This window comes from Eptesicus fuscus, chromosome 15 (genome assembly GCF_027574615.1).
Source record: "Eptesicus fuscus isolate TK198812 chromosome 15, DD_ASM_mEF_20220401, whole genome shotgun sequence".
NCBI lineage: Eukaryota > Metazoa > Chordata > Mammalia > Chiroptera > Vespertilionidae > Eptesicus > Eptesicus fuscus.
The window spans coordinates 55,336,156-55,348,822 of NC_072487.1; the positions used below are offsets into that span (position 1 = coordinate 55,336,156).

A 12,667-nucleotide genomic window follows, 5' to 3' on the forward strand; every position below is an offset into this window, starting at 1 on the left:
GGACAGTAGCTTATATTTTTTGAACACAATAGTATATATCAGGAATTTCTTAACACTTCCTGTAAGTTATTTCATTTAGTCTTCCTCAAAACTCAATGAAATATATCCTAATATCCCAGTATTATAGATGAAGAAACTAAGCCATGAAAGGTTAAGTGATTTACATAGTAGCACGTAGCTAGTAACTCGTAGGGATGGGATTCAAACTCAGGCAATCTGGGTCCTCTGGCTCTTCACTCCTATGATTATCATCTCTTTCCTTCTATCACTTAGTTCAATTAGAAGAGTCACCAGGACCCCTCTATTACATGGGTTCTGCTTTTTGAAGTAGTCAGAATGATATTCAATCACTTTCCTTCTTTGATTAAAAAAATACATATTTTTAATGTAGATGAAAACTGAATCTCCAGGTGGAGTGTGTATGGGAGAGATTTAATTTTCACAAGAAAAGCATCATAGAAGGTAGCAGAATCAGAAATCATACTAGTAGACATGCAAACCATCAGCTGTGTATTTTTTATGTACTTCATTCAGTGTATTGAACTTTTGGTTCAGATCAGTGATTCTCAACCAGGTGGGCATTTATCAGAAACACGTGGATTACCTTTTACATACACAAACCTACATCTCCCAGGATTTGGATCCAGGAGGTCTAGGATGGAGCCTGGCTGTATATTTTGAAAAGGCTACTGGTTCCTATTATCAGAAAGCAACACAGCGGGGGAGAAGCAGATTCCAGGTCAGCACAGCAGGGCATTAACACCACATGCGTGGTGACAGCTAAGGACTGGGATTTGTTTGAGGCGCCTGTGCACAGCAACTTCGTGTCCAGCTGTATTTATTAGAAGGGGATTCAGCTACAGCACAAGTGAATTCAAAGTAAGGCAATTATCAATCTATGCTGCCTGTTTGTTGGCAAACAGAGGGTGTAGACAGATTTCTTATTGTTCTACAATAAGAACTCCTCCACCCACCCGATAAAAAAACCAAAACAACATGGGCCCTGTACAAATGCTGCAGAGCAGACAAAGAAAAGGAAAGGCATTTGGAAAATGATTTATTTGAGAAGCCAAAGGCAAATTAGATAAAAACCCACAAAGACCCTGACACTGAAACAATAAGCGGGATAACATGACTTTTATGAAATATGAGTAATTCACAAGAGGAGAACATGTTGAGATGAACAATAATAGGATGGAATGAAAAATAGGGAAACAGGAAAACAAAGTTCTATAATAAATTTCAAATATGCTTTAGAAGCATACAAGGCATGATAAATATTGCAAAGCACTGAATTAGTGATATGGAAGACAATTCTAGAAAATCTTTTAGGATACAGAACACAAGAATCAAGATCTGTAAATAATGGAAAAAGGATAATAGGGGTGGCTGTGTGTCTCAGTTTGTACTCAGACAATTCCTGTTTTTATGCCTATTGTCCTGTGTAGTTGTTAACTGCTCCCCTGTTCACTTTCAAAACTGCCCTGATTTGGATATAAACTAGTCACCTAGTATGGGAGATAAACTTAAGAATTATGGTATACCTGAGAAAGAAACCACTATGGTAACAGAAGGACTAATCAAAGACATCTCTGAAGAAAAATTCTGTTTAAAAAAAAAAAATCTTAGCTTGATGGACTCACCTCATTCTTGACAAACTCAATAAAAATGAACTGTACTTCGATATATCTGGCAAGATATTTTTTTAAAAAAACTGTCAACCATTTTGGAAGAAAGAAAAAAAAAGTAAACTTCAAAGGGATAAATATAAATATAGGTTTCTCATTTCTGCTACATTAAATGCTCAAAGAGAATAAAGTGATATGTAACTGAATTTGTTTGGGAAAAATATTTATGCCTTGTCAATTTTCTTCTTATTTGTAAGAAAACTAACAAAGACATGCTGAGCTATACAAGTGTGTAGAAAATATACCCATATGACATAGATTCCTGGAAATATTCCAATTAACTAGCATTTATTTTCACCTTCCAGAAATATATGCTAAGGAAATAGTCTACAAGTGGACAAAGAGTCTATAAACAAAGACAGTTATTGTGAAACATTTTATGACAAAAACTGTAAAAAGAACTGAAATGTCAACATTCTAGGTATATCCAAAAACTTGGAATAATATGCAGTTAATAAAATAATGGTGACAGGCAACACGTGGCTTCCATGGGTTGGCAGGGAAGCTCAAAGGGAAACAGCTTTGGTCAAGGACATCCTGGGTGAAGCAGGGCTGCCCTGTGATGAGTTGAACCCATCTGGACCCAGAAGTTACCCTGAAGACCACAGAGCTCAAGGGAGAGTGGAAGGACTTTGTGGACAAAATTAGCCAATTTCAGAAAATAGTTGGTGGTGTAATTGAGCTTGTTGAACAACTTGCAAAAGAAGGAGAAAATGAGGAGATAAAGGCCATTTGTGTTGGGAGCTTGCTCAAATCTAGAGCAGAGCAGAGAAGCCCAACCAGCAGCAACTCCAAGCACTAATAGCAGAAAAGAAAATGCAGCGTGAAAGGTATTGAGTTGCATATGAAGCTTCGTGTAAAGTAGAAGCAGAACAAAGTGAATTTATCCATCAATTTATTTTTTCAGAAATGAACTGAAAATTTCATTTTATAGCAGGAGGGGAAGAAAACAACAAAACCAAAAAACCCTACCAAAAATCCTCTGTAAATTCCAGTGACTTTGACTAATGACCCAAGTATGTCTTGTGAGATGGTGTGAATGGGATGCAGCATCTGTAAAGGCAATAAAGCAAGTCTGGGGGAGTTGTTTTAGACTCCAGTGCATAGACTATGGTGGACCAGGTTCTCATGGCTTGCATTCTTAGTCTGAACTAAGCAGTCTCTAAACTTTGATTCTTTTTTTTTCCCCATCTTTATATTTTTTATTGATTTTTTACAGAGAAGAAGGGAGAGTGATAGAGAATTAGAAACATCGATGGGAGAGAAACATCGATCAGCTGCCTCCTGAACACTCCCTACTGGGTATGTGCCCACAACCAAGGTACATGCCCTTGACCAGAATCGAACTTGGGACCCTTGAGTCTGCAGGCCGACGCTCTATCCACTGAGCCAAACCGGTTAGGCTCCCCCTCCCCCCCCCTTTTTATTTATTTATAAATTCACAAAGCTTTGGACAAAAAAGCAATAAACTATTGTTCTCAAAAACAATAAATAAAACAAAATAATGATGACAGTGGGTTTCCCATAACATAGGAAAACACTAGCAATGTCACATCAAATGAAAGAATCTGCATAGAAACTCTCACATTTAAAGAAAAAGTTTTATGTAACAAATACCACAAGAAATATCTCAGCAAGTAAAGAGTGATTGTTTCTGGAGTGAGATTAAGACATTTTTCTTCTAGGCTTTCATATTTTTCTTATTTTATAATTAGAAGAAAAATGAACAAAACAGGTAGAGAAATATGATTTGTTTGAAGTTTGTAGAGACATAAAAGATTCATGACATAATAGAAGTGAGCAAAGCAGAATACAAAATTGACTGTATATGTATCATTTCAGAATTTCATTCATTTATTCCCTGAATAGATATTTGAGCGACTTCCTATGTGCAAAGAACTGCTATAGGCCCTTGGATTATTATGGCAAGTGAAACAGTAAACACTAACCTCACAGAGATAAAAACATGTAATATACAAGGGGATAAAAATTGGACTGAAGTGTATGTGAAGGTGATAAAATTATCAGTCTTTAAAACTGTAAATAATTTTTTTTCACATAATCATCACATTGTTTTTAAAATATAAAATTACAATTTTTAAAAAAGGTCGATGATCCAACCTTCCTAAACAGAGAATTGTTAGCTCTTTCAGAATCATCCGCAAGAATTCTCCAGACCATTTGCTTAGCAACTTCCTTGGCACAGGACTTAGAATCACTGAACCCACAGTAGAGGAAAGAGAGCCAATAATGAGATGCAAGGACATTTTTGTATTTTGAAATGACATTTCTTATGAGGCACTTCAATCACTCTGTCATCACCACCTTGTTAATTATCTCATAGAAATATTATCAGTTGTCTTTAAAGAAACACACACACACGAGTATCAAGGGACTCTTTCAGCTTTTTGTCATGAGTTTGATTTTTCTTTTAGTGCCTATTGAATTTTAGTGTATCGGAACAAAGGCTTAAGAAAAGAGAAAATAAGGGAGCCTATATATCTATATCTATATCTCTCCTGATAGATACAGATATATATGTATATACATATATATATATATATATTTTATGTTGAGTAGCTACTATATGTCACATGATGCTGCTAATCCACTTGATATAAACCATTCTACTTAATAAGTCAAACACTGTATATAGTTATCATTATCATATCTCTATTGTTCCAGTAAGGTTTCTAATATTCATTTTATTACATTCATTATCTTTTAGTGCTTTTTCCCCATCTTGTTTTCTTGCTTTCAAATTAGGTGGCTATCTCTCCTTTACAATAAGTACTTATTCTAGCTCTTTCTAGCTGCACCTTAAAGTCATTGTACCTGTTATGGCTACAGGCCTATGCCACCTCCTATTACTTAGCATTGAGGTACTTCCGGTTAATACTTTCCTACAACAAATGCATGGACATTTCCTAATCCAAAAATGTCGAACTGGTGACCCTCCAGCCCTACTGGGCCTGCAGATTATTTTTATTTATTTATTTAAATGTATATTTTTATTGATTTTACAGAGAGAGGATGGGAGTGCGCGAGAGAGAAACACTGATTGGTTGCCTTCTGTATGTGCTCCAATCTGGAACCAAACCCTCAACCCAGGTATGCGCACTGACTGGGAATCAAACCTGCAACCTTTCAGTGCATAGTATGATGCTCAACTCAGCCCTCCGGCCAGGTGCCTGCAGATTAGTTTCAAAAATGTGGTTTACTCAATTAACTTGATGGGGGGGATCCTTTCAAAATGTATAGTTGACCCTTGAACAACACAGGTTTGAACTGTGTGGGTCCACTTCTATGTAAATTTTTAAATAAATACTGTAAATGTATCTTCTCTTTCTTAGGATTTTCTTAGTAATATTTTATGTTCTCTAGCTTACTTTATTGTAAGAATACAGTATATAGGACATATAACAGAAAATATGTGTTATTAACTATTTATGTTATCCATAAGGCTCTAGTTAACAAGCAGGCTATCAGTAGTTAAGTTTTGGGGAGTCAAAAGGTATACGCAAACTTTCGACTGCATGAGGGTGTTGGTGCCTCTAACCCCCATGTTACTTAAAGGTAAACTGTACACATATATCAAATCATCTTGTGTATACTTTAAATATCAGTTTATATAATAAAGCCTTATATGCTAAGTGTCTAGTCGGCTGTTCAACCAATCAAAATGTAATATGCTAATGATATGCTAAGTCTGCTCAACTACTTGCTATGATGTGCACTGACCACCAGAAGGCAGATGCTCCGACCAGTAGGTTAGATTGCAGCTGGGGTATGTCCGATCGGGACTGAGCAAGATGGGCCGGACATGCCCTGGAGCCCTCCCGCATTCCTCTCCGACCCTGATAGTGCACCAGTGGGGGTCCCTCGGCCTGGCTTGCACCCTCTCGCAATCTGGGACCCCTTGAGGGATGTCAGAGAGCTGGTTTCGGCCTCATCCCACAGGCCAGGCCAAGGGACCCCACTGGTGCATGAATTTGTGCACCGGGCCTCTAGTCTATTATAATTCAATAAAGCTGCAAAAGAGTGAGTTGTCAACATTTAAGGACCTGTTTATATTAAAAAAAATCTATAGTCTGGCTTCCTTTGAAAAATTACATCCCCATGAGTTAACAGCAGTTTGCAGCTAAGGGGTTGGCTGCCTCCTTTAGAAAGGTCAGGGCTCTTCAATTACCTACAGTTTTTATTACTCCCCACTGTATTATATGACTCCCTACTGTATTATTTGGGACTGTTTTTCACATTTCCATTACCTTCTTGTTCCCCTATGAGGCATCTGAGTCTGAGACCTCTGCCCCAGGTCATTGATTCTCAAACTGTTCGGTGCTTATATAAATCCCCTGGGGAGGTGTTTTTAAAATGTATATATTAGGCCATAGTACATCATTTAGTAGAATTCAGTGAGGCCAAAAATCTACACTTTAAAAAATTATCTAATGTAATTTTGTTTCAGGTGATTCCTGGTCCAATAAAAAAATCACATTAGGGGAGACTCTTAGGATAACGTGGTCCTAAAACACACTCAGAACTACCTGCAGACACAATCACCTGTGAAGTTGTTTGCTTTTAAATAGGTTTCTATGCTCCAGCCCTAGGGGTTCTGATTTGATAAGTCTGGGAATCTATGTTATGAAAAGTTTCCTGGGTGTGGCTAATACACAGGGGGCCAGCCCTCTGGGGCTGAAGGCCTAAGGAATTGTCCTTGATGAAGGAAAAGCAGTGAATACAATGGGAAGCTAGGAACAGAACAGGGTATTCTTAGCAGGTCTGAATTCTTGTCTCATTTCCTGATACGTTGTTTGACGAGAAGTGACGTGATAAAATGCAATTCTAGGTTTTTTTCTCTTTTTCATGGATGATTATTTCCAGTAACTACATTCCACCAACTCTTACTTTCTTTAATTTTACATGTCAAGAATCTTTGGCTTCAAAATATAGTGAAATTGGCTGAAGGAGGGGGTGGGGATGAGAATTAGGGAAAAGCTGTGACTCAAAGACATGAGAACAATGTCACTTTCTGTCACTTGCAGTCTACAGGAAATGGAAAACCAATTGAGGGACAATGAAGGATGCATGAAAAGTTCAATAGGGTAGTAGAAGCAGGTTTTCTATTTCTTACAAAATCAATGTCCTCAAGGCCTTTCTCTTCCAGCTTTGTTCTACGTGACATAGTAAATCCTGAGTGGTCATGAACTCAGTCCACCACAGTGCAAGGGGATACATTTCCTTAAGGCAGTCTACTTCCTTAGGTTCACATCAGCCCAGATGTTACGGAGTTCTGTTACACTGGAAGAGCTGGAAATAGACCATTAATTGAGTTTAATCAACAGTAACTAAGCATGAATTATGAGCCACGCACTGTGCTAGGAGCTTAGGGTTCAGTTTAGTGGAGGAGTCACATGTTAACAAATAATGACACGGCTGTGCTACAGACCTAGAAAAGAGAAAAGTACAGGTAGGAAAGTCATAGGGAAGTGTTGGGGAGAGGGTGGGCACTGAACCGTGCACAGATGATATTTGAGCAAAGGTTTGAATGTTGAATGGGAGTTTCAGGCGGACACAGGGCAAAGGGCATTCTAAGCAGTAACAACAGCATTTACCTTCAGGCATTGCTGAGCACAGAGGACAAAGGGTAAGGGTTAGTATCTAGAAGAAATGAGAGTCAAGCAAGGCTCAGGTAATGAAAGGTCTCGGTTGCTGCTTAAATTCATCCTATGGTAGTTTGTGGGAGAATTTAGGTTGTTCAGGGGCCTGACATTAAATAACACTGAATCACAAAGTGAGAAATTTAATACCTTTTCAATTAGCATTTAATCCTCCTATTAAATCAAGAAAAAACACCTCAGTTTTGGTATCAGTATGTTATTAATACTTCTTTAACACCTGGAAATTTTCCCACTTAAAAACAGGCTCAGGCAAGGGGTACCTAGCTAAGATTGTTTTGATCTCATTGTGTACTTATTTTTACAGTTTACTTTTCTTTGTGGCAAGGGTTTTTCATTAATGTCATGATGGAAAGATTTTTAAAAAATATATATTTTTATTGATTTCAGAGAGGAAGGGAGAGGGAGAAAGAGAGAGAAACATCAGTGATGAGAGAGAATCATTGATCGGCTGCCTCCCACATGCCCCTCACCGGGGATCGAGTCTGCAACCTGAGCATGTGCCCTGACCAGGAATCGAACCACGACCTCCTGGTTCATAGGTCGATGCTCAACCACTGAGCCACGCCGGCTGGGTGGAAAGATTTTTAAAAAATAAATTTATTTAAGTAAAACAGTAAGCTAAGGAAAAACAATAAGAGCAGTAGATGATGCAGAGATACAGCAATAATTATGAAGGCAGCACATAAATGCGCCAAGTCTGGAGAACGATGCTATTGTCCTTAGGGAGTAGTGAAAGGGTGGAAGCAGGCTAGTGGACTAGTTGTCTGTCTGATAGCAGCTTGGAGAACATCATGGAGAGTCAAGAATGGAGGCAGGCAGTGAGGAGGTCACTGAACACTGCGGCAGAGACCCTAAGGCCACGGTAAATACTGTCGGTGTATTCCTGGTCTTTCCCAGTGCTCAAGGAAATCCTCAACTTTCTCCTGGTCTAGGCTCCGGCTAAATCTTGATGGAATGGATGTACAGAGATCTTTACCTGGGCGCTGCGCAGCAAGCGTTAAAAGGCAGACTTGGAATGAAGGTTAGAATGGGATTTAATTATTTGCCAGTAACCCAATCCAGTGTAAGGCATTATTTAGAAACAACCTCAAAAATCTTAACTAGCCTATTTTATGAACAGAAGCAGGCAATCTTTGCTTTAATATCTGGTTTCCAAAGTGTCTGTCTCATTTTAATCTGTCCTGGCTGTGGTCCTCCTACCCCAGTGGTCGGCAAACTCATTAGTCAACAGAGACAAATATCAACAGTACAACGATTGAAAGAAAATTTCTTTTGAGAGCCAAATTTTTAAAACTTAAACTATATAGGTAGGTGCATTGTTATTAACTTAATTAGGGTACTCCTAAGCTGGCCTTTGCTAAAAACTCAAGGGGCCAAAGAGCCGCATGTGGCTCGCGAGCCGCAGTTTGCCGACCACTGTCCTACCCTGTCAGCTCCTCAAACTTCCTCCTTTCCCCTAAGATAGGCAGCTGACTGTGGGGGCACTGAGTGCCTGTCTGGAAGTGGGAAACCCTGCTCCCCTGGCCTCCCTTTCCAGCTACTGCTGACCGTTTAGGAGAGACAGAGCGACCCCCATGGTTCAATGCAGGAGGTGGAACAAGGGTTCCTACTGCCAAATCGGTTCTGAGGAAGATAGGTCCTGGCTTCTGAAATTGAAGCTAGGAGTCTTTTCCTGAAGAAAAAGAGGTTTCAATAACGATACTTCTCATCTGTTTTTCAAATTTAAATTTACAGTGTTTTTATGTTTATTAAGTCACTGAGACCCATATAAATTCTTTAAAATAGCAGAGTAGGTACTCATTGAATACCCATTTTGTAACTTTGTAATTTATTATAGAGGAAACGGAGGCTCGGGGAGGTTTTCCAAGGCTATACAGACGAGTCTGGAGCTATACCTTGAAGCCAGTCTTCTGGTTTTCCTCCTCACTCCACATCCCCTTGGTCTCAAACAGAAAGAGTCTGTTACAGACATTGTTTAGTGTCCACAGAACTATTAACGCCATAGTTCTGCTATATAATGGGTCAAACAGGCTTTTCGGCCTGGCCCAAAGTCTAAATAGCCACAGATAACATTGTTTCAATGGAAAAATCAATTCTGAGTTGGAGCTTAATTCATCTGCAGATCGTTATAGCTTGGGTGTACATCTGTCTTTCTAGAGGGATACATAACAGAGAAATGCTTTTTAATATAATGATTTACATTTATCAATAAAAATATCACACGCATATTTCTGTTTCTAGAGATCTTTCGCTTTTTGGGTACCTATTTCTCAACAGAGTGTCACAAATTGGAAAGAGTTATTTGCACATACTTGAGGAAGGCCTTGAGGAGCATGTTCTGTAAGTTTGCTGATGATTAGCAGCCTGTGTTTCTCTGGCTTCAGGGGAGGCATGTCAGAATCTTGAACTGGGATAGAATGCTTTTTTGAACTATACTCAATAAACCCGGAGAATGGATACATTCTCTTAAGGGTGGTGAATTCTGTTCCAATTGCGCGAATTACTCTTGTAGTGAATCACTGATGTTAAGGTGTGTGTTCACCCCTCAGGAATGTTGGGGTATGAAAGAAAAGATCATCATTGTCATAGTATAGTAAAATAAAATGCATGTTGAGCAAGAGGGTAACATGAAGCTCAGTGTTTTATATACTTGACATGTGCTTGTTGAATGAATGAAAAAAATGAAAATAGCTCTGCTTTAGGAAGATTTATCTAGTAGCAGTGGGCAGAGTGGTTTGGAAAAGAAAATCTAGAGATATAAAGTCTCTTCAAGAATAGCCTTTATATCAACTGGAGGCCCAGTGCACGAAATTTGTGCACTCGTGTGTGTGTGTGTGTGTGTGTGTGTGTGTGTGTGTGTGTGTCCCCTGAGCCTGGCCTGCACCCTCTCGTGGTCCAGGAGCCCTTGGAGGATGTCCGACTGCCACGGAGGCAGGAGAGGCTCCTGCCACCACCGCTGCGCTCACCAGCTGTGAGGCTGGCTTCTGGCTGAGCGGTGCTCCCCCTGTGGGAGCACACTGACCACCATGGGGCAGCTCCTGCATTGAGCTTCTTCCCCCTGGTGGTCAGTGTGTGTCATAGCGACCAGTCGTTCCACCATTTTGTCAATTTGTATATTAGCCTTTTATTATGCAGGATAATCCCAGTTCGAAATTTCTGGTGTTGCCACAGAGAAATTCAGGAATCTAAACCTTGAAAACTGTCCATATGTGTGTACAAGAGGTCTTGTTATTGCCTTACTTTTGACATTTCCTTCTATGAGATTGTGCCCACTAACAAATCTCTAACAAATAGTGCTAAGGATATTTAGGTATTCAATAAATACTTATTGCTATGCTTATTCCTACCTCTGGGCCTCTGCACTTTTATTCTCTTTGCTTGTAATGCTCTTCCCTCAAAAATTTGCATGGTTCATTCCTTTCTTCCTTCTTTACTCAAACATCATCTCATTAGACAATCCTTATTGACTAACCATAGTCATTCTTCTAACCCTTTACCCTGCTTTATTTTTCTCTATCACACTTGCCTCTACTTAGTAATACCATATTATATATTTGTTTGTATGTCTTTTCATATGTCTTCCCCACCAGAATGTTAAGTTTTTTGAGAGTAGTGGCTTTGATATTTTACTTAATGCTCTAAGGTTTTATTGAGCACTTAATCCAGGAATATGGCCAGTGCTGATTGGATTAAGGAAGGACATATAACCTGGGGGTGCAGAAGTAACAAATCTATGTGGGTTGAGCCAACAGATGTCTGGAGAATGTAAACTAAGAGAAATAGGGACCATAGTTAGATGCCTTGATTAGAGTTATAAAGTTAGAAAAAGAGAGTAGTTGCCCTAACACTCTATAGTAGTATAGCCCATCACTACTTGCAATTCCTCTCCCTTTCATTTTCTTGTAGTTTTTCATCACAAACCCCTTGTTTTTGAGCTCAATGGAGTTTCTTTCCCTTGCAACTCCATGCCCTTAAATAGCAATAGAACTTCCCAACAGAACTTTCTGTGAAGATGGAAAATGTTGTATATCTGTACTGTCAGACATAGTAATCACTACCCACATGTGGCCATTGAGCACTTGAAATTGGGTTAGACTGCTTGAAAAACTGACTGTTAAATTTGATATAATTTTAAATAATTTAAACCTAAGTATTCATAGAGGGCTAGCACAGTCATTTTGGACAGCACAGCACTATGGTTATTGCTACAAGGGTTCAAAGAAAGAAGCACAATCAGTAAAAAACAATGGAAGAGCCAAAAATACGGAAAAAACCACGATGGTGTCATAGAACTCAAGTAGCGAGTGCTCCCAAAACTACAAGAATAATAAGGCACAATAAAGCTGGCAAAGTCCCACTAGAAGCAGTGTTATTGATTTTTTTTTTTTTTGTGATGGGAAAAACCTGAATTCAAACAACAGGGATTAAGAAAATCACCAAAACAATCCATTCAAAGGCAAATTATCTGGCCATTAAAAATAATGGAAAATATTAATAACCTAGAAGATATTTATAATATATGGATATATAAAAAAGCTCATAGCATGCTCACAATTTTATAACTCATACATGTCTAGATCTTTGGGGTTGTGGGTTTACAGGTAACTTTTATTTTATTCTTTGTCATTTTATAAATTTTCAGAATTATCTATCTAGAACATAAAATTTGGAAATGAAGGACTAAATGCTATACTTAACACAATAAAATGGCAGCATCTTTTCACATTGCACGAAGAGCCGAATAATCGTAAATACAGCTACTAAAATATTAACCACACTACATTTCTAAAGTTAGTAAGAGTCACTCTCAATTTTCTCCCAGTCTCTCTAGGCATACACTTATTAACCTAGATTTTCCCACTGTCAAAAGTCTAGGAAAAGGACTAAAAGTTGCTTGGAGGCCTTTGCCTGCCTTGTAAGGCTGGATTCATAAGATGCTTGAACTTAAAGTTATATTTCAGGTACCACTAGGTGGCTCTCTGTGCCTGCGACCAGGCGAAGGCACACTGGATTCACTCAAGTATAGATTTATCATTCATTATCAGGTGTACACTGAAGCAGTTCCTTATGTGTATAACACAATGTGTGATGTGACTCAAATTAATTCTGCATACAGCACCAACATAATAACAGCTCTCGGTCTGTACCTATTAAATTCACCACACAGAGAAGCAAATTCTTTGTTTAATGAAATTCCTGTTTAAGTACCTCCGTTTGGGACTAAACAAATAAATTCCATAACTGAGCCAGATTGCAATTCTATTAGATAAAGACATGCTGAGCATCTCACTTTGTTTA

General features: G+C 38.7%; 1 protein-coding gene and 1 pseudogene across 1 annotated transcript in view; one reads left to right on the plus strand and one right to left on the minus strand.

Annotated features, from left to right (window-relative positions):
- The window catches only part of GRIN3A (glutamate ionotropic receptor NMDA type subunit 3A), a 151,566-nt gene that overhangs the window by 122,293 nt on the left and 16,606 nt on the right, over positions 1-12,667 (minus strand). The window lies entirely within an intron of this gene.
- Positions 2,151-2,608, plus strand: LOC103286546 (intraflagellar transport protein 20 homolog; annotated as a pseudogene).